The 23,334-nt window shown below is 35.3% G+C and overlaps 1 long non-coding RNA gene across 1 annotated transcript in view; it reads left to right on the plus strand.

The window, feature by feature from the left end:
• LOC144965904 (uncharacterized) overlaps positions 1 to 23,334 on the plus strand; it is a 35,206-nt gene that overhangs the window by 3,865 nt on the left and 8,007 nt on the right. The window lies entirely within an intron of this gene.

The following is a 23,334-nucleotide window of genomic DNA, read 5'->3' on the forward strand; positions in this document are numbered from 1 at the left end:
AAACTCATTTTTAACAGTCGCCCCATAAAGTGACCGGTGACGTTCCCAATGGGGTAAGTCGAGATTTGACTTGCCTGTGACTGGGTGTATGTTAAATCAGTCGGAAAGCTGTAAGACTTTGGTGACCCGACGTCTCAAAGCGGTATTATGTTGGGATCAATCAAATCTGGTAAGTCGGAGAGTGACCCAGATGCCCAAAAAGTGAATTTAGTTGTAAATTGGAAAACTTTTTCTCCCTTAAAGAATGTATACTTATTCTTCTTATAATATATGACCCTTGTCTATAAGTTCAATCTCTTAATGACCCAAAATCCTACCGTTTTATGCCAAGGGTTACATTTATCATCCTGTCATATTTCAAAAACTCAGTCGATTCCGGCATTCAGTTTTGATTCATCTATTTGGATATAAAATCACCAGCCGTGGGCCAGTAAGGGCATAGTTTTCTTTTTATTACCCCCCACCCTTTTTTTACTCTTTCAATTGTCCTCTTCAGCAACGTTGCTTCTATTTTCTCCTCTTCGAATGAGATTACTCTTGTTTTGACGTAGCTTGGACTTGGGTCATTTGCCAAGTAGTCGGGGTTTTTGGGTTTTATTTTTTTAGCCGGGAGATATATTTATTCATTATAAATCACATTGTTTCATTCATATACTTTTAAAATTGCAAATGCATTGTGAAAATTTAATGTCGCTCAAGGCTGGTATCTTGTTCAAAATGAGAATCTCACAATGGCTTTATTCAGACCCGTGCTCCAATGCATAAGAATATAGAGTAGTCAACAGCTAAGAGTCAACACCTTTTTATTTTACCATTCTCCCCTTCATCTAGTCCTCGTGTTACTTTATCCTTGCTGCTTTAATGAACTAATTTGTTGCAAGCGCCGCTAAACATTCAAAACAAACGAGTACCAAAATGACTGGTTTTCCATTCTTTTCTTTTCCTTTTCATTGCAGATCAGATCCTTTCCAGAGTGTTGTATACGATCAAGAAATTATGGAAATGAAAATTTGTCAGGAAGCGACCAAGTCATCCTGTCATCCTATCAAGACATCTGAATTTATCGTTGCAGTCCGGTTTCAAGTATGGTGAGATCGTCTTGAGGGTGGTTGCCTATCATAATTTGTAGGACTTATCTGTGTTAAATTATTTATTCTCCTGTAATATTTATTGCTTTTTATTCATGTCAGCAAGGAACAAACCATAGCTGAAAGTCTATTTTCCCTGTTAAATCATAAATGATAGTTAAAACTTTGACCTCAAGAAGTGATAAAAGGACGATTCCTACGAATTGGGACTTTGGTTCTTAACAATTTAGAATAGGGTCTGCTGGGGAAGTATATTTGATGTTAATGATGAGTATAATAATAATAATGATAATGCCCATGTGGTTTACGGCCAGTCTAGTCATGGCTGGGCTACAAATTTCATGTTTTGTTGTAAATGGCTTTGTTCAGATTTTTTAGATTGTTTTTTTTTTCAGTAACCATCCCCATTGCAGTGGGATGCGAGACAAAACTATTGGATTTTGTTACTATTTCAATGGACTGAGTATATTTGTACACATAGGGTTATAACAAATTATGGGTGGGGACCACAACACGATTGAGGATGGTTGCTGGTACCATGCACCTATTTTAAGAGATTTTCCCCCTCGTAAATATTTATTGGTGCATGGTCTGAACAGAGCCATTGTGATTCTCATTGTGAAAACAAAAAGAGGAAAATTACTCCTTTTTCTATTTCTGTTCTCCCCTTCATCTAGTCTTGTCATACTTTGCTCGACTCTTATATCAACGAAATTGTTGCAAGCGCTGTTGGAAGAAAAAAGAAAAACTTGTTTTTATTTATTTTATATTGATTATGATAATGATGTTGATATAATGATAGTCATAATAATGCTACTAATAGTTGTTAAAGTATATAATGATGATAATAGTAGCTAATAGAGGTGGCAGTAGTAGTTGTATTAGTAGTAGTATTTTTAAATCTCAATAACGAGACCTCCAAAATTTGTCATTTCGTTAGTTTCTTTTGTTTTAATGTTATTTTTGTTTCTCTTTAAAAAGTTTATCTATTTTTAAATCACATTCTTAGGTTTGTCTTGATACATAAAAAAAAACAAACAAACAAAAAAAAAACAAAAACAAACTGATTTGCAATTCTAATAAGATTTAAGGTTTTGAATTTAAAAAAAGGCATCATATATAGCCAAATACGGGAATAATTTCGGCTTTTATTTATGGATTTTAATACATCAATTTGTGAATGACAGAAGGTTTTCCAAGTATCCGTTGCCGCCTCCCTCCCTTCAGACCCTCAATTTAAATACGATTCGCTGCTTGAATTTTGAATCAACAGTATAAAAAGTCATATTTAAATAATAAAACACAAGAAAAGGGTAACTTAAGTTTTATAAAGGATTAACTAGCTTAGAAAAGAGATACTTGGATTAGATCTTTAAAAGATATTTGGATTTTTTTAAAACGTTGCTCTCCTAAAATTTCCACAAAGTTTTATTTATATAAACATTTAAGGACTTTGAATAAAACTGATTTGCACCCAATATGTAGATTTTTAAAATGCTTCACATTTTTTAGAAGCCATGCAGATACATTCAGGATTTTGTGTTTTAGTCGATTCTGTCCTGAATGCAGTCTCAAATTTGTGACCTGGTCTTTGTTTGAAAGTTTGCTTGGGTCACTTTTATTGAAGCTCGGATACATCTTGTAACCGTTGGCTTTTGCCTGGGCCTTAATGATTGACTTAATTTCGGCAACTTCATAAAAATTCATCTTGTTTTCTCGGATCGAATTTTGGCCATAGTATCTAATTTAATTTTCTTTGACCTTTTTAGCTGTTTGATTTAATTTCATTTGCTTTTCACTTGCACGATTCAGATCTGTTTCTATTGGATTATTCAAAGTGTCTGATAATTGTTTGGCATCTGCAATGAAGACTATTTTGGCATTGGCGGTGTTTTTTTCCCTGATTATCTTTATTTGATTGCAATGCCTCTTTGATTACTAATGTTGGTTAGTAGTTAGTGTAGTGAGCTCCTGTTGCTTTGTATTTTCTTGCGTTTCTCAATTTGGCCATTTTAATGTAGGCACCAGCGTCTCCAGATTAGTTTACTACAGTTGCCGTACCATCACGGCTTATTATAATTCATTCGTTTTTCTCTCCGGTGGATCAAGACCTTGACGCAGTCGGGGAGCTTGCATGTCTCAATAACTCCTCCTGGCAGGAATATCCAAGCCGGAAATGTCAAAGGATAGAGGCCAGACTAAGTTTGATCTAACACTTCCTAAGAAGGAAACAATAGATAGGACATCCACCGAGTCATAATCCCTAAACACGTACTTACAACGTCCAAAGGGCCTTTCTTCGGGTGGATTGAACTCAACAAGGGACTGTAATCGATCTAGAAGGAAACTCTGAATAAAAACACCGGTTGGACAGGAATCGTAAGCTTGGATGGCAACCTGTCTAGGAGAATGAGACTCTGAATAAACCCCGGTTGGACAGGAATCGTAAGCCTTGGATGGCAACCTGTCTAGGAGAATGAAACTCTGAATATAAACCCCGGTTGGACAGGAATCGTGAGCCTTGGATGGCAACCTGTCTAGGAGAAGGAGACTCTGAATATAAACCCCGGTTGGACAGGAATCGTGAGCCTTGGATGGCAACCTGTCTAGGAGAAGGAGACTCTGAATATAAACCCCGGTTGGACAGGAATCGTAAGCCTTGGATGGCAACCTGTCTAGGAGAAGGAGACTCTGAATATAAACCCCGGTTGGACAGGAATCGTGAGCCTTGGATGGCAACCTGTCTAGGAGGAGACTCTGAATATAAACCCCGGTTGGACAGGAATCGTAAGCCGTGGATGGCAACCTGTCTAGAAGGAGACTCTGAATATAAACCCCGGTTGGACAGGAATCGTGAGCCGTGGATGGCAACCTGTATTGGAGATGAGACTGAATAAAAACAGGGACTGCCTTATGGACGTCTTGAATGACAAAAGGCTAAGGCTAAGGTTAAAGGCGCAAATATTTTGTACAGGCGTAACTGCCGAACACGAATCTACATCCCTTCAATCAGAACACGAATGGATTTTGACTCTGAATACTGAAATAGCAAAATATCGCATAGTTCAACAATATATCTATTATCTGTTCCCCATCCCCATTGAAACACTTCGCATCCTTTAATATAGTTAAACCCCAATATAACAAATGCTGGACATTGGGTGCTGAATTTTGGGATCTTCACTACAATTACAAATGACTAAGATGAAAATATTAGTATGGAGTGTGAACTCTCGTCAAAAGGAATTAAAAAGTTGTAAAGAATTATGGATTAATACTCAAATTTGTTATTGTAGGATTTATATTGGTTGATTTTCCAGGAGCACAGATCCCTGACTTATTATAAATTTCTATAACTCATTAGTATGTCGGTCATAAAGAAGTAAATTACATAAAAATGAATAGCATGGAATATTAGGTAGCATCAGTGGACTAAATCAATCAGTATTATACATTTTTGGAGGCTACATTGATTTCGGTATTATTTAAGGATTTAAAAATATTGATTTTTGAATGACTGAAAGCTAGGGCTGTAAATCTGTCTTCACACACCTATTTGAAGCATCTAAGACCATTGTATATGTTAAACTATTTGAATAAGCACTGGGCATTTTCTGAGTTGTGGAATCCTCACCAAAAACATGTCTTGCGTTGTTGCAGAAATATCACGTAATTAAGCAATACTTTACCCCCCCCCCCATCCTCCCTCTGGAGACCCATATTACAAATTCTGGACATTGCAAGTCGGTTCTGGAATATGCCCCGTTTATTTATGTCAAAACTAGTCATTCGCTGTTTGAAAAATATCACGTAATTTAGCAAAATTTTCCAATACGTTAACAGCATCCCCGTTGGGGACTTGAAGTTCTTCAGACCCATATTATAACATAATCAACACTGCTTTTTGACTTTGGAATATATACGATATGTTAAAACGATTCATTCTTTGCTGAAAAATCACATTCAGCAATAACCCTCCCCCGCTTCCCCCACATTCAGATAATTCAAATACTAAACTTTGACTCCTGGGATTTTGAATCAACACTATAAGAAATCAAGAATTGTAACTATTCATTTATTGCTAAAGCAGTTACTCAGATTAAGAGTTTTACAGTGGTAACAAAGTGCACGCTAGGGTTAAATAAGTCTGTATAAAAGATTAGATAGCTTAATAGAGATATAGTTAGATACTGGCTTTTTTAATTATCGAGATTTTTAATATGTGTTACTTTCCCAAAGTTGTCGAGTGGTGTCTTGATATAAAATACATTTCCTGTAAGCTTTTAATGACACAGACAATTAAGGACTTTTGGATAAGTGAATGCTCGGACCAAAACAAATCCCTGTATATGGAATTTAAAAGCTGTAATAAGTACTTATCGTAAAATTTTTATTGCATAGTTGAATTATTAGACAGTAATCAAATTATGTAGATTGACCCGGCTTTCAGATTTTTTTTTCTCATATTTTAAGAATTTTTGTCTATCAATATTTTGACTAAAGGTTAGGGCTCGAAAAGTATTTCAGAATATCACCTAATTAAGCAAATTGTCAATTTTTCTGTCACTTATTCTGTCACTTACTCCTTTCTCACAAACACCTAAACATGCAAACGCTCACCCACACACATACACACACACACACACACACACACACACACACTCGCTCGCAAACACAACACCCGCTCGCAAACACACACATTCGCGCGCAAACACACACACTCGCGCGCAAACACACAAAGTACTCACGTATTTAAACACACAGAACCCTTTTAAATGTTATACAGCCTCATTTAATACTGGAAAATAGCTGAGTTTCTTTTGTTTTAATGTTATTTTTGTTTCTCTTTAAAAAGTTTATCTATTTTTAAATCACATTCTTAGGTTTGTCTTGATACATTAAAAAAAAACAAAAACCAAAAAAAAACCAAAAAAAAAAAAACCGCAACTGATTTGCAATTCTAATAGATTTAGGGTTTTGAATTTTAAAAAAGGCATCATATATAGCCAAATACGGGAATAATTTCGGCTTTTATTTATGGATTTTAATACATCAATTTGTGAATGACAGGTTTTCCTACTATCCGTTGCCGCCTCCCTCCCTTCAGACCCTCAATTTAAATACGATTCGCTGCTTGAATTTTGAATCAACAGTATAAAAAGTCATATTTAAATCATAAAACACAAGAAAAGGGTAACTTAAGTTTTATAAAGGATTAACTAGCTTAGAATAGAGGCACTTGGATTAGATCTTTAAAAGATATTTGGATTTTTTTAAAACGTTGCTCTCCTAAAATTTCCACAAAGCTTTTATTTATATAAACATTTAAGGACTTTGATTAAAACTGATTTGCACCCAATATGTAGATTTTTAAAATGCTTCACATTTTTTGGAAGCCATGCAGATACATTCAGGATTTTGTGTGTTTTAGTCGATTATGTCCTGATTGCAGTCTCAAATTTGTGACCTGGTCTTTGTTTAAAAGTTTGCTTGGGTCACTTTTATTGAAGCTCGGATACATCTTGTAACCGTTGGCTTTTGCCTGGGCCTTAATGATTGACTTAATTTCGGCAACTTCATAAAAATTCATCTTGTTTTCTCGGATCGAATTTTGGCCATAGTATCTAATTTAATTTTCTTTGACCTTTTTAGCTGTTTGATTTAATTTCATTTGCTTTTCACTTGCACGATTCAGATCTGTTTCTATTGGATTATTCAAAGTGTCTGATAATTGTTTGGCACCGGCAATGAAGACTATTTTGGCATTGACGGAGGTGTTTTTCCCCCTGATTATCTTTATTACTTATTTGATTGCAATGCCTCTATGATTACTAATGTTGGTTAGTAGTTAGTGTAGTGAGCTCCTGTTGCTTTGTACTTTCTTGCGTTTCTCAATTTGGCCATTTTAATGTAGACACCAGTGTCTCCAGATTAGTTTACTACAGTTGCCGTATCATCACGGCATATTATAATTCATTCGTTTTTCTCTCCGGTGGATCAAGACCTTGACGCAGTCGGGGAGCTTGCGTGTCTCAATAGCTCCTCCTGGCAGGAATATCCAAGCCGGAAATGTCAAAGGATAGAGGCCAGACTAAGTTTGATCTAACACTTCCTACGAAGGAAACGAGTCATAATCCCTAAACACGTACTTACAACGTCCAAAGGGCCTTTCTTCGAGTGGATTGAACTCAACAGGGGACTGTAATCGATCTAGAAGGAAACTCTGAATAAAAACACCGGTTGGACAGGAATCGTGAGCCTTGGATGGCAACCTCTCTAGAAGAAGGAGACTCTGAATATAAACCCCGGTTGGACAGGAATCGTAAGCCTTGGATGGCAACCTGTCTAGGAGAATGAGACTCTGAATATAAACCCCGGTTGGACAGGAATCGTGAGCCTTGGATGGCAACCTCTCTAGAAGAAGGAGACTCTGAATATAAACCCCGGTTGGACAGGAATCGTAAGCCTTGGATGGCAACCTGTCTAGGAGAAGGAGACTCTGAATATAAACCCCGGTTGGACAGGAATCGTGAGCCTTGGATGACAACCTGTCTAGGAGAATGAGACTCTGAATATAAACCCCGGTTGGACAGGAATCGTAAGCCTTGGCTGGCAACCTGTCTAGGAGAATGAGACTCTGAATATAAACCACGGTTGGACAGGAATCGTAAGCCTTGGCTGGCAACCTGTATAGGAGATGAGACTCTGAATAAAAACAGGGACTGCCTTATGGACGTCTTGGATGACAAAAGGCTAAGGCTAAGGTTAAAGGCGCAAATATTTTGTACAGGCGTAACTGCCGAATACGAATCTACATCCCTTCAATCAGAAAACGAATGGATTTTGACTCTGAATACTGAAATAGCAAAATATCGCATAATTCAACAATATATCTATTATCTGTTCCCCATCCCAATTGAAACACTTCGCATCCTTTAATGTCGTTAAACCCCAATATAACAAATGCTGGACATTGGGTGCTGAATTTTGGGATCTTCACTACAAATACAAATTACTAAGATGAAAATATTAGTATGGAGTGAGATCTCGTCAAAAGGAATTAAAAAGTTGTAAAGAATTATGGATTAATACTAAAATTTGTTATTGTAGGATTTTTAATAGTTGATTTTCCTGGAGCACAGATCCTTGACTTATTATAAATTTTTATTACTCATTAGTATGTCGGTCATGAAGATTTAAATTCCATAAAAATGAATAGCATGGAATATTAGGTAGCATCAGTGGATGGACTAAATCAATCAGTATTATACATTTTTGGAGGCTACATTGATTTCGGTATTAAGGATTTAAAAATATTGATCTTTGAATGACTGAAAGCTAGGGCTGTAAATCTGTCTTCACACCTATTTGAAGCACCTCAGACCATTGTATATGTTAAACTATTTGAATAAGCACTGGGCATTGTCTGAGTTGTGGAATCCACACCAAAAACATGTCATGCGTTGTTGCAGAAATATCACGTAATTAAGCAATACTTTACTATTCTTTATCCCCCCCCCACCCCCCTCCCTCTGGAGACCCATATTACAAATTCTGGACATTGCACGTCGGTTCTGGAATATACCCCGTTTATTTATGTCAAAACAATTCATTCGCTGTTTGAAAAATATCACGTAATTTAGCAAAATTTTCCAATACGTTAACGGCATCCCCGTCGGGCCCTTGCAGTTCTTCAGACCCATATTATAACATAATTAACACTGCTTTTTGACTTTGGAATATATACGATATGTTAAAACGATTCATTCTTTGCTGAAAAATCACATTCAGCAATACCCCCCCCCTTCCCCCACATTCAGATAATTCAAATACTAAACTTTGACTCCTGGGATTTTGAATCAACACTAAAAGAAATCAAGAATTGTAACTATTCATTTATTAGTAAAGCAGTTACTCAGATTAAGAGTTTTACAGTGGTAACAAAGTGCACGCTAGGGTTAAATAAGTCTGTATAAAAGATTAGAAAGCTTAATAGAGATATAGTTAGATACTGGCTTTTTTAATTATCGAGATTTTTAATATGCGTTACTTTCCCAAAGTTGTCGAGTGGTGTCTTGATATAAAATACATTTCCTGTAAGCTTTTAATGACACAGACAATTAAGGACTTTTGGATAAGATAAAAGTGAAAGCTCGGACCAAAACAAATCCCTGTATATGGAATTTAAAAGCTGTAATAAGTACTTATCGTAAAATTTTTATTGCATAGTTTATTAGACAGTAATCAAATTATGTAGATTGACCCGGCTTTCATATTTTTTTTCTCATATTTTAAGAATTTTTGTCTATCAATATTTTGACTAAAGGTTAGGGCTCGAAAAGTATTTCAGAATATCACCTAATTAAGCAAATTGTCAATTTTTCTGTCACTTATTCTGTCACGTACTCCTTTCTAACAAACGCCTAAACATGCAAACGCTCAGCCACACACATACCCACACACACACACACACACACACTCGCTCGCAAACACACACACCCGCTCGCAAACACACATTCGCGCGCAAACTCACACACTCGCGCGCAAACACACACACACACACGCACACACACACACACACACACACACACACGCACAAGTACTCACGTATTTAAACACACAGGACCCTTTTAAATGTTATACAGCCTCATTTAACACTGGAAAATAGCTGAGTTTTGGAACCTTTGGTTTTTTATGAATCCATATAAAAAGCAAACAGGACTTTGAGAAATTGTAGAAATATTCCAGGACTATCAGAAAATCATAGTATCGCTCATTTAAAACGAAAATTTAATGATGAATTCAGCTTTGTTTTACTTGTTAGTCATCTCTCGTCTTTGTCTTTTATCAATTTGTTATGCATGAACTTTATATAGCATTTGTTAATCGGTGTTAGATACAATATAAATACATTTTTCTCAGCAAATATCAAGGTGAACGGAAAGTACAATTTTTATATACTCTTGAATTTTCAATTCGATTTCAATATTCATTTTTTTTATTCACTATCACCATCAGCTAGCGGGCGGTTGGAAGGGGCTGCTGGTAGGGTCTTTTATCTATCCCGCTTGTCCCTTTGTGGCTTTCTGTATGTGTCCTGGAATGAAATGACTTGGTTTTACCCAAGCCATTTTCTGACGTTGAATAAATTGTGTCAGGCTGGGCACAGAAAGATTGCTGCTCTATCCCTTTTTCCTATTCCCCTTTTATCTTCCTTTTTCTAAGGCACCTGAGACCTGAGACCTGATCCCTAAATGTACCTAGCTGTCCTGTTGTTGTTTTACATCTACCTTTTTCTCAGTCACTGAACTGATCTAAAAGTTTCGAAAGTGCCAAATTCTATAACTTATTGTGATCGTCTTTGTCGCATCAATTTCACAACTACGCCAGAATTACACTTGCTGCATCATTGCTAATACATTATAAAATTCAGTTTAAAAGGAATTATTATCGAGATGATTTTTTTTCTGGAACACAGATCTCCATAAAGCTCTTGTATCACTAAATCAAGTACTTTCCATAACCTTAACAACAGATAAATTTTTGACCATTATCACTTGATAAAATCTAATTGATACTGTTATGCAATTTTGGAAGCTACATAGATAAAATCGGCCTCTATTTAATAAGTCAAGTATTTTTATTACACTTTATGATTGATTGAACGCTGGGACTCAACGTTGTAAAAAAAATCACTTTAATTCAGCAAATTGAAGTTTTCTGACTCTACCTAACAAATGCACAAGCACAGGCACATCCAAGCACAGGAACACGCACAAACGTACGCACATACACACGTAAGCGCATACACGCGAGAGATAACAATTCACTGAATACGATATCTGAAAAATAATTTCAGAGCCTTTAAATATTGATATATAAAAATACTTATCTAGAGTATGATTGAAAGCCGGAGCAATTAGTTTGAAATGAAAGTCGGATCATTCTACATGTCCAATCATTGTATAATAAGATTTTTATAAGAAGTTTTGTATTTACCTCTTTATGGAAATTTATAATTCAAAGATATGTGTTTTAAAAAATCAACCAACTAAAAATCATACGAATCCAGGTCGTATTAATCACTATAGAACTTTTTGAATAAATGAATGAGTGTTAAGGCTGTCAATGACTGGCTGACTTTGGACGCTATAGGTACATTCCATGTTGAATTGCCAAATTTTATTGACTATATTTTCTACTTGAAAAAATCGAAAATAGAATATTATATCAAAGTATTATTCTGGTTTTAAAGATATGGTCGGTGTCCATTTATAGCCTTTGACAATAGATTTATTTTCATACCAATCAATACATGACAAGAAAGGAACGCTGATATAGATGCATATTATTTGCTCCGTGCGAGTATCGGCTCCTTCACCTGGGAGGGTTAGAATATAGTCCCAGCGAGCTGCCTCTAAAGGGGAGGAGCGGCACTGAAAAGGTTTTAAGATAGAATTTGAACTATCCATTCATTTTGACAGCTAGAATTAGACAGTAGAAAGTTTTCTTCTATTTCGATCAAGTGAATTTTTAACGTTCCAAACTCATTTTTGTTAAAATTTCATAAAATTATTGTCGCTCTCCCTCTTTAGCCGTGTAAATAAGAGGCGACTAAAGGCCACGATAGGTAGTGGCTCTCGAAACAGTCACCTTGTCCTCCAGGTTGGGGGCTTGTGTTGGCTAAGTGACCCTACAACTTTAAAATCTTCATTGCCATACAAATCATAGCCTTTGTTCACTTATAGCAATTTATAAGGCTTTGATTACCAAAAAGAAAGTGAGACTTAAGTTGCTAGTTGAGCTCAAGGAACGAAGTGATCTTATTGGTTGTACTTCTGAATACAATCCTTGTTCGCCTTGTGATTTAATATTTTGGCAAGTGCCAGGTTATACGTTTGTGATAAAGCAACGGATAACATACATAAATAAAATTCCTCAATGCATAAACTTTTTTTGATAACTAACCCTCCCTGATGCAATACCATTTTGAGGCCGCCTGCCAGTCAAGATTTCTTTTCACCCGCAATGCAATGTAGTCTTTTCACCCACCAAAAAAGTGTAACTACTGTACTACGGTTTTGTGTAAAAACAAAAAACAAAAACAAAACAAACTTAAAACAGCTAATCTACATCCATGTGGTATTTTCAATTTATAGGATGGCAATTGTACCACGTTTCATATGTCCACCATGATTCCAAGACATTGCCCTAATCAAATCGAACCTTTTCTACGTTAAAGCGAAGACTGGCATTGTACTACGCCAAGTTTTTTTTCCATGATTGCTTGTTTGGAAAAAGGTAGCTAAGGACAGTGATCCACATAACAGAGTGCATCTTTTGGTTTACAAGAGACACATTTATCCATTTTCCTCTCCGCCCATCCATCCAACTTTCTGTCTGCCCATCAAATCGGCCTAATTCCAGTCCGCCCAAATAGCGTGCGTTCCCTCTCCCACCTTTCTTTTTAGCGCTTCAGATTAACCAATTTGTTCCAACTTTCTATTGCACCAAAGGTATGTGTACATGCCATTCTACAATTTGAAATGCGTCGAATTTGAGTGTATACTCCTTGGAAAATACCATCTTTACTCAGGTGAAAAGTTCAGAAAATATGTATACCTTCTTATATTAAGCTACTTGACTTAGAATCGTGGTTAGATTGGTAAGGGGTGAAGTTTCGGAATATATAACGTTTTCCTATTGGAAATGAGTCGGGATTGTACTGTTAGTTCTTGTATCCGGAGATGTTGGTGTTCAGATAATGTGGATGGTGAAGCGAAATCAATGACAGTAATGATGTAGATAAGTGACTGGTGAGATGACAAAAGATCATGCTGGTAATGATTTGTAAGGTTGGATTGAGAAGTATGATGTCGGTGATTGTAATGGTGTCTTGATTAGGCTGGGTTGGCAGGAATTGTGATGTAAAGTTCATGGATATAAGGGGATTGTGGGTGTCGAGGTTGACAAGGATTGTGACAGAAGTAGAATCGATGAAGTGATATAGTGTTTTTTTTTTAACTTTTGTATTCGAGTTGATTTCGTCTTGGAGGAGCCATGCTAGTTGCGTACTACTTCTTTATTTCCATGTTAAATGTGGTCATCATTTCCATGTATTTGCAATACAGATGAATGAACTTCTTGACCGGTGAAAATAGCATTGATTTGTATTTCAGTATATCCTAATATCATAGTCACTGATCTGGAGACCTACAGATCAGTGGCATGTGTTTAGGTAAAATGTTGATTTGCATTGACCATGGATATAAAAGACACGATGTATGGTTTGCTTGAATCTGTCACTATCGCATCAATTTGGGGCGAGGTCTTGAACTCTGCCATTACTGGATCTTCATGGCTGACTCTGTCTGTTGACATCACTTCCATCACTTCCATCACTTCCACGCATTACCTCTGGTTTCGCATCATCGCCCCTTCTATTCCAATTTCTATCAATCTCTATAACCTCTTCCAACTCTACCGCCTCCAAGTGCACATTAAAAAATTCTATAATTGTTTCTAAACATATGGTATTAAAACATGAATTTGATGTTAAATAAAACAAGTCAGTAAAATGGATACTTCCTGTGTCAAAACATATAGAGCTGAATTTTATCGAAATTACCACCTAGTGCCCTTTTATGTGGATTACCATGTCATAAAATGCACGATTTAAAATGAAAATGTAACTTTTCCAATCATCCTATAAATGGAAAATGCCATATGGAAATATATTGGCTTTTCTCAAGTTGTTATTCATATTGTGAGCTTTTAAACTAGTCTTTGAACAAAACAACCATTTGAACTCGTTTAAAAAGGGAACAATACTAAAAAAAGCTGGTTACAGGCATCTAGTGATTCTTTGAAAATTACTGTGAAATTGAAATTGACACAAAGCCCACCTTCCAGACCATATCTTTAAAACCAGAATATTACTTTGATATAATATTCTTCTATTTTCGATTATTTTAAATAGAAAATATAGTCATTAAAATTTGGCAATTCAACATGGAATGCACCAATAGCGTCCAAAGTCAGCCAGTCATTGACAGCCTTAACACTTTCATTTATTCAAAAAGCTCTTTAGTGATTAATTACTACCTGGATTCGTTATCGCCTCGTATGATTTTTAGTTGGTTGATTTTTTTAAAACACATATCTTTGAATTATCATAAATTTCCATAAAGAGGTAAATACGAAACTTCTTATAAAAATCTTATTATACAGTAGAATTATTGGACATGTAGAATGATCCACTTTCATTTCAAACTCATTGCTCCGGCTTCCAATCTTTTACTCTAGTTTAGATAAGTATTTTTATATATCAATATTTAAAGGCTCTGAAATTATTTTTCAGATATTTATCTTATTCAGTGAATTGTTAAGATTTTCTGTCATTTGCCCCTGTCTTACGAGAAAAGCACACGCGCACGCACATACTCGCACACGCGCGCGCACACACACACGCACAAGCATACACACACTTACGCACCGCACACACACACTTACGCACCGCATACACACACACACACACTTACGCACCGCACACACACACACACACGCACACACGTAGACATTCATTTAAACCACTTTAGACCCTTTATCTGTCATTATGGAATCAATTTGGGGCGAGGTCTTGAACTCTGCCATTACTGGATCTACTGACATCTCCCTTCCATCACTTCCACGCATTACCTCTGGTTTCGCATCATGGCCCCTTCTATTCCAATTTCTATCAATCTCTATATTCTCTTCCAACTCTACCGCCTCCCAGTGCACATTAAAAAATTCTATAATTGTTTCTAAACATATAGTATTAAAACATGAATTTGATGTTAATTAAAGCAAGTAAGTCAAATGGATGCTTCCTGTGTCAAAACATATAGAGCTGAATTTTATCGAAATTACCACCTAGTGCCCTTTTATGTGGATTACCATGTCATAAAATGCACGATTTAAAATAAAAATGTAACTTTTCCAATCATCCTATAAATGGAAAATGCCATATGAAAATATATTGGCTCTTCTCAAGTTGTTATTCCTATTGTGAGCTTTTAAACTAGTCTTTGAACAAAACAACCATTTGAACTGTTTAAAAAGGGAACCTTACTAAAAAAAGCTGGTTACAGGTATCTAATGATTCTTTGAAAATTACTGTGAAATTGAAATTCACACAAGCCCACCTTCCAGACCATATCTTTAAAACCAGAATATTACTTTGATATAATATTCTTCTATTTTTGATTATTTCAAATAGAAAATATAGTCAATAAAATTTGGCAATTCAACATGGAATGCACCTATAGCGTCCAAAGTCAGCCAGTCATTGACAGCCTTAACACTCATTCATTTATTCAAAAAGCTCTTTAGTGATTAATTACTACCTGGATTCGTTATCGCCTCGTATGATTTTTAGTTGGTTGATTTTTTAAAACACATATCTTTGAATTATCATAAATTTCCATAAAGAGGTAAATACGAAACTTCTTTAAAAAATCTTATTATACAGTAGAATTATTGGACATGTAGAATGATCCGACTTTCATTTCAAACTCATTGCTCCGGCTTTCAATCTTATACTCTAGTTTAGATAAGTATTTTTTATATATCAATATTTAAAGGCTCTGAAATTATTTTTCAGATGTTATCTTATTCAGTGAATTGTTAAGATTTTCTGTCATTTGCCCCTTTCTTACGAGAAAAGCACGCACATACTCGCCCACGCGAGCACACACACACGCGCACAAGCACACACACACACTTACGCTCGGCACACAAACACACGTAGACATGCATTTAAACCACTTAAGACCCTTTATCTGTCATTACCGCATCTATTTGGGGCTAGGTCTTGAACCATGCCATTATTGGATCATTTCCGACTCTTGTGTTTGACATCTTGTCATCACCTCCAGGCATTGTCAGAAATGTCACATCATGGACCTATTTTATTGCAGTTCCTGTCATGTTACTATTCCCTATCATCTCCAACACTCTTGGATAGCCCGGTGGTCTATCTCAAAATACTTTCCGCCAGATTTATCAGAATTGCTGACTAAAACTCCTGATCAAAATGAGTCGTTGCATGAGACGAGTGTTTACCCAATTCATCAGTCGATGTTAAAATTAAGTCCTTCTGTCTGTACTCTGAAGTTTGTGGGTATACATTTGAGTGTTGTCTGCGCGCGCGCGCGCCTGAATGCAAGGATGGCTGAGAAAGATAGAGAAATAGAATGGGGATATAGGGGGGGGGGACCTCCCATAGCGGGCAGGGAGGTACATACTGTGTCTTCTATCCCCTTATATCTGTTTTCCAACATGCTTTCTGTCTTTGTCTCGGAATGAGATTACTTGGTTTTGTCCTGGCACTGGCCGGAATCCTAGCTGGGAGGGAAACAGTCAAATGCATAGTTATTGTTTTGGGAGATGATATTTTTTTCCTTGTAAATCATCTCTCTGTTATGTATTATTATTTTTATTTTGAATGTATTATGTAAGCATTTGAGTGTGTTCCTCTTTGTTGGATTTTGTGCTTGTGTCTGGATGAGACTTGTAGGTGATTTCAAACTAAGTACATTGGTGGTATGCTCTTGGAATCTACATCTGATCTCTATTTGTTCTCAGTTCCCCTTTGTCTTACTTTTTCTTGGGTGCTTTAATTGTAATTCTAGAACTTTTTACTATCCCATTTTCTTCCTTTTTACTGGCGCTGATATAACCTAAATGTGTTGCAAGCGCCGTAAAACCCTTAAAAACAAACAAAACATAGGGGGGGGGGGGGTAGATATATATATAATATATATATATATATATATATATATATATATATATATATATATATATATATATAGATGATGGATAGAAAACAAATAATAATGGGGAGAGGGGGAGGGAGTTGAGGGGAAAGGAGGGGTGGGGGGGGGTGGGAGTAGGGAGGAGAGTATGGTCTCTTCAAAGTACAGAGTTATTCACAGGATGTACGTTTTAACTCGATTGACAGTTTTCGCGTCCTCCACTGATAGTTCCGTGATCGTGTAGTTCCGCTACAAGTGATTTTTGAGCATGCAGAAGCAATTGGGAATGTACCATCCGCAGAGTTATAACGTTAAAAAGAAAACAGAATTTTGTGTTGGCCGATCTATATGAGAATGTTGATGTTGAGTAGTATGTGATGATGATGACATTTGTTGTGATGGTGTTAGGAGGTACTGGAGCAGCACGATGACGGTGACAGTTGATGGGTGACAGGGATAGTGATGTTATGGTTGTTAGGGAAAAGATTGTGGGTGTTGGTGAGGATCATGACGGGAGGTAGAATTGAGATGAAGTGATGGTGGTGGTATTGTTCTGGACTTGGCAATCTCAATCCAACTTTGACTCGATGGAGACAGGTGAGTCACACTGGTCGTGTTTCCACGGTCATTGGTAGGGATGCATTGGTTTGTTTCAGTAATGAACTACATACATAAGGTGATCTGGATGTCAGATCATTTGAAAGTATTTGGTCAGGATGTTGGAGATAAGGACGTGTGTGATAGAAGTCGAATCACATCACTGCTAATTCTGGAACTGCGCCAATATTTAATCTTCAGTGCTGAATCTGCATCCGTTGTCATCTCCTTACCATCGCCACCATCTCGCCACTAAATCAATATATCCCTTCCAAAACTAACACATCCCATCAAAACTATTGTCATCGGATTCACCTCTACCTCTAACCTGAAGCTCAATTATACTAATTCTACCCAAGTGATGCCGCTTTCGTCATCTTTGGCCTCTGTGTGGGGTCTTTTGTCCTCACATGATGGGCAGGGAGACAACTTGCTGTGTCTATCCCCCCGTTTTTGTTTTCCAGGTTGTTTCTGACTAAAATTAGGTTGCTTAATTTGTCCTTCAAATGATGCGGCGCTGTGGCCTTGTGGTATGACCCCCCCCCCTTTCGATAAAGTTAAGTATAGTTAGTTTAAAAAGTTTTATTTCCTCCTCATCTATCCGTTGTGGACCACTGTAGTTTTTGTTTTCAAGGCAATATTTTTAAACATTCGAGTTTATTTCTCTTCGTGGAATCCGGAGCTAGTGTCTGGACGCGACTTTGGGTTATTTTTAAAGCAAATACACTGATAGTTTGTCTCTGGAATCCATTTATGTAGACAACACCTCCCTAATGTCTGTAAAGGCCTTGAGCTATATACGAGGCCGTCTAAGTGTAACTCCTTTTTGTTGCTTTATCTGACTAGTTCTAAATATTAACTTTGTCAGGTGTTTTCTATATATTGTAATTTTCCGATGTAAGAGTTAGACTGATCAACACCTTTGTCAAAATATGCCATTAACGTATGATGTTGGTCATGGTGTAAATGTAGGTCGGATGATATTGTCATAATCTAAACGGTCCTCATGGCTGTATTACAGGGCATTATTGCCTATTTTTACATGTATAGTTTTGGTTCTGAGTCGAGAGTCTGTAATGAAAACAAATATAACTAAAATGTCATTCAAATCTGTACTCCACGATTGCTGCTCATTGCATTTTTGAATTGTCATTGGTTCCCAGCAATTTCAAAGGATTTTGAGTTGTTTTGATGTTTGCAATGAAGTCTAAACGGGAACATCTCCAAGCACGAGTCCATTTTATAATTACAGACGTCCGGCTTAAATCGACACATTCCAAAATAAAAGAACAATCACTAAAAATAAAGTTGAGATTCACGGAGTCACAACACTCCTGTTTAAGTATAATTTTTTGTAGGTATATAGATTCCCAAATGGTTATGAAGTTTCGTAACACAAACCTTACACCAGAAAGAAAATGAAAAAGGAAAAGTGTTACGTGAAAGTTAAGCTTATGAAATGTTAAGAAATATGGATATCCAAAACTATTGAAAACAATAAACCCAAATTTTCTTAATTTTCAAATAACAGCAGCCACTCTTCAAATTATTCCATAGTGCGAATTTTAATGCGAGATCGATTGTTAAAGGTTTAAAAAGTTTTTAAAATGTATTTTTCTAAATTGATATCAATTTCAATTAAAATGAGTTTTTATTTTCTTTAATCTGAAATAAAATTATGTGAAATAGAAATGGAAATAAATCAAAAAGGAATATTTTCACGATGTCCTAGGTGAACATAGGTCTGATGACCGAACAGGGCTTGTTTAACATTGTAATGAAAACATTTTTGTAGTTTTATTGGAAATATTTCCAAACCTACAATGAGCCCGTAACAATGTGGGTTATTAGACCTCAAAATAATTACACCTTGCAATGATCATTTTAGCGCCGTCTAAATGCTTTTAATTGTATATACAGATCTAGTATGTTTTATAGCAAAATAATGAAGCTGAGATTGATGTGCTTTCATTTGAATTTAAAAAAAAAAGATTGGGATTTTTTAAACATTTATCAATCTTCTTCCCCTCAGGATGCCGTCTATACGTCATATCATGATAAAGTAAATGTTTCCTTAAAGTAAAGGGGTTGATGACACGGTTTATATAGTCCCAATTTTTTTAGAGTTTAAAAGGTTGATAATAAAGGGTATTTATTAACAATATGAATTGTCAAATTTGAACAAACGAAAAAGAAATTCAATTAAAAATAGCAGTAGCCATTATGCTCAAACAATATTCTATATTGCTTATTCTTATCCCACTTTCAACTTATAAACATTGTTTAAATGAAAGAATGAAATGAAAATTGATCATATCATCATGTCAACATCAACTTCATCATAATCCTTTCTAATGACATTATACAAGTTGTTTCCAGGGAGGTTTATAGAGTTGTAAAAATTATTTTTTAAAAGAATGTAAAGTCTTTTAGGTTATAATTATTCTTGCCATTTCTATAAAAGATGTTGGAAAGACGAAGTGATCTTTAAAGATAACCTTGAATCAATAACGTAATCTTACATTTTATAGAGCTTATATTGGTTATTTTAGTAAATAGATGCATCTAGTTTTGATACGAGTAGTGTGAGCATATTTGTATGTAACGCAATTTAAAGATAAAAAAAAATAATCATTGAAATAAAGATTGAGATCGACGTGCATTTATTTGTCTGATAACCCAAATTTGATTATGGTTAATTTTTGCAACGGAAATAACTCTCAAACCAACGCAAAATATTGTCCATTACACGTTTATAACAAGCCCATAATTGTCTGGCTAACGGACCGAATTAGTGCAAGTTGAGATTTGAAAAAAAGAAGCCTGGATATTTCAAACAAGGAAATTGGAGATTGAAATAAAATAAACAAATCGTTGGAATATAAGCCGTGAAATGTTTTATAAATAGAAAATAAAACAAAAGGATGAATGAATACATTTTAAAGAGGGAAATATGATATTTTAAAACTCAATGAAACTGAATAGAAAAATTAAATATTTTGATAATGTTGTGCACTTTTATCGGTGTTGTACATTAACAATGCTGCTGCTACCAATACTGATACCAACATTGCTAATAACACTGCTACCGACACTGCTCACAATACTGCCACTAATATTGAAGCTACTAACACCACTAATATTGTAGTTACTAACACCACTAATATTGTAGCTACTAACACCACTAACATTGTAGCATAACACCACTAATATTGTAGCTACTAACACAACTAATATAGCTACTAACACACTAATATATGGCATATAAATAGCATTGTCTGTTTGGTTATAAAAATACTTGTCATTTCCATAAATGACAGGGAACGGAGAAAATGACGATTAAAGATGTCCTTGAATCAGTACATAATCTTACATTTTATAGAGCTCATATTGGTTATTTTAGTAAATAGATGCATCTAGTTTTGATACGAGTATTGTGGCATATTTGTATGTAACGCAATTTTAAAGATAAAAAAAATCATTGAAATAAAGATTGAAATCGAAGTGCATTTATTTGTCTGATAACCCAAATTGATTATGGTTCATTTTTGTAACGGAAATAACTCTCAAACCAACGCAAAATATTGTCCATTACACGTTTATAACAAGCCCATAATTGTCTGGCTAACGGGACCAATTTGTGCAAGTAAGTTGAGATTTGAAAAAAAAGCCTGGATATTTCAAACAAGAAAATTGGAGTTTGAAATAAAATAAACAAATCGTTGGAATATAAGCCGTGAATGTTTTATCAATAGAAAATAAAACAAAAGGATGAATGAATACATTTTAAAGAGGAAATATGACTTTTTAAAACTCAATGAAACTGTATAGAAAAATTAAATATTTGATAATGTTGTGCATTTTTATCAGTGTTGTACATTAACAATGCTGCTGCCACCAATACTGATACCAACATTGCTACAACACTGCTACGACACTTCTCACAATACTGCCACTTATTTTGCTATTAACACCACTAATATTGTAGCTACTAACACCACTAATATTGTAGCTACTAACACCACTAATATTGTAGCTACTAACACCACTAATCTTGTAGCTACTAACACCACTAATATATGGCATATAAATGGCATTGTCTGTTCGGTTATAAAAATACTTGTCATTTCCATAAATGACAGGGAACGGACAAAATGACGATGAATGAATACATTGTAAAGAGGAAAATATGATTTTTTAAACTCAATGAAACTATAGGAGAATTAAATATTTTAATATTGTTGTTCATTTTTATCCATGTTGTGCATTTTTATCTATGAAGTGCATTTTTATCCATGTTTTGCATTTTTATCCATGTTGTGCATTATTATCAATGTTGTACATTTTTATCCAAGTTGTGCATTTATATTTCACCAATATATAATGACAATGTAATATGACCATGTGATAAGGACAGGACCATGTGATGACATGACAGGACAATGTGATGACATGACAGGACAATGTAATGACATGACAGGCAATGTAATGACATGACAATGTAAAGCGCTTTGAGCTCGTTTAGTGGATATTGCTCTGTATAAATGAATGTTATTTTTAATGCGATGATATAGTGATAAAAAGGGAATATTCAATGAAAAATAACGTTGAGATTAACAAGCACGAAATCGAGTCTGATATTATTTTTCAAAATAACAGCAGAAGCCATTAGGTTCAATTATCCTTAGTACTTTAAATGGCCTTTAATTTAAATAACCTTTTTAAAGACTTAAATGTTTTTGAATGCATTTTACTAAATTGAAATCCAATTTCAATCGAAGAGTTTTAATTCCTTTAGTTTTTTACAATGTCCAAGGTGCACATATAAACACGTCTGATAACCAAACTTAAGTACGGGCTTGTTCAAACATTGTTGTGGAAACATTTTTTTTTGCTTTTTAATGGAAATATTATCAAACCAACAATAAGCCCCCAAAAAGTTAGCGTTATCAGCCTTAAAAATACACATTGCAATGGCATTTTTGCATCGGTCTATAAAGGCATTTAATTGATACAATATACAGATCTAGTATAGCATTATAAAGAAAAAATAATGTCATTTCATTTATCTAAGCAAAGCGCTGCTACCAATACTGTCCCAACATTGCTAACACTGCTACCCAAACTGTCACAATACGCTACTGACGCCACTAATTTTAGGTACTAACACCACTAATATCTAGTACTAACACCACTAATACATAGCTTACTAACACAAATAATATATGCTACTAACCCCAACTAAACATAGCTACTAACACCACTATATAGCTACTAACACCCCTAGTAAGCTACTAACCCACTGTATGCTACTAACACCATAGTATAGTACTAAAAAACCACTATATCTACTAATACCCTAATTACTACTAATACCCCTAATAACCCACTAATACCACAATTACTACTAAAAACCACTAGATCCCCCATTACCCCAAAAACTAAAAACCACCACTACTACTAGTAGTAATACCATTCGATCCACGCTTTACCTTTCCAACTGGCTATTTCCCAATAGATATTTTCGAGCAATAAAATCTGTATTTCGAAATATAAGTCCTGATTTTTGCTGGAAATCGTGTATTGTGATGACATTAAACTGATACAAAATGGATTATTATATGACTATTTTTAACCATTTTTTGTTATCAAATCAAGGTATGATGAAAAAGAAATTAAAAAAAAAAAAAAATTATTGAACAAAACCTCGTGTTTTTAAATTTATCAGGTTTGTTTTATTTTTCTAGCGGGCTGGGTGGGGATCCTGATCTCCCATAGTGGGCAGGGAGGTACATACTGTGTCTTCTATCCTCCCATACCCTTTTTCCAATTGTTTCCTGTTCGTCTTGGAA

Source organism: Berghia stephanieae, chromosome 2 (genome assembly GCF_034508935.2).
Source record: "Berghia stephanieae isolate SIO BIC M18660-M18661 chromosome 2, UCSD_Bste_1.3, whole genome shotgun sequence".
In the NCBI taxonomy this organism is placed as follows: Eukaryota; Metazoa; Mollusca; class Gastropoda; order Nudibranchia; family Aeolidiidae; genus Berghia; species Berghia stephanieae.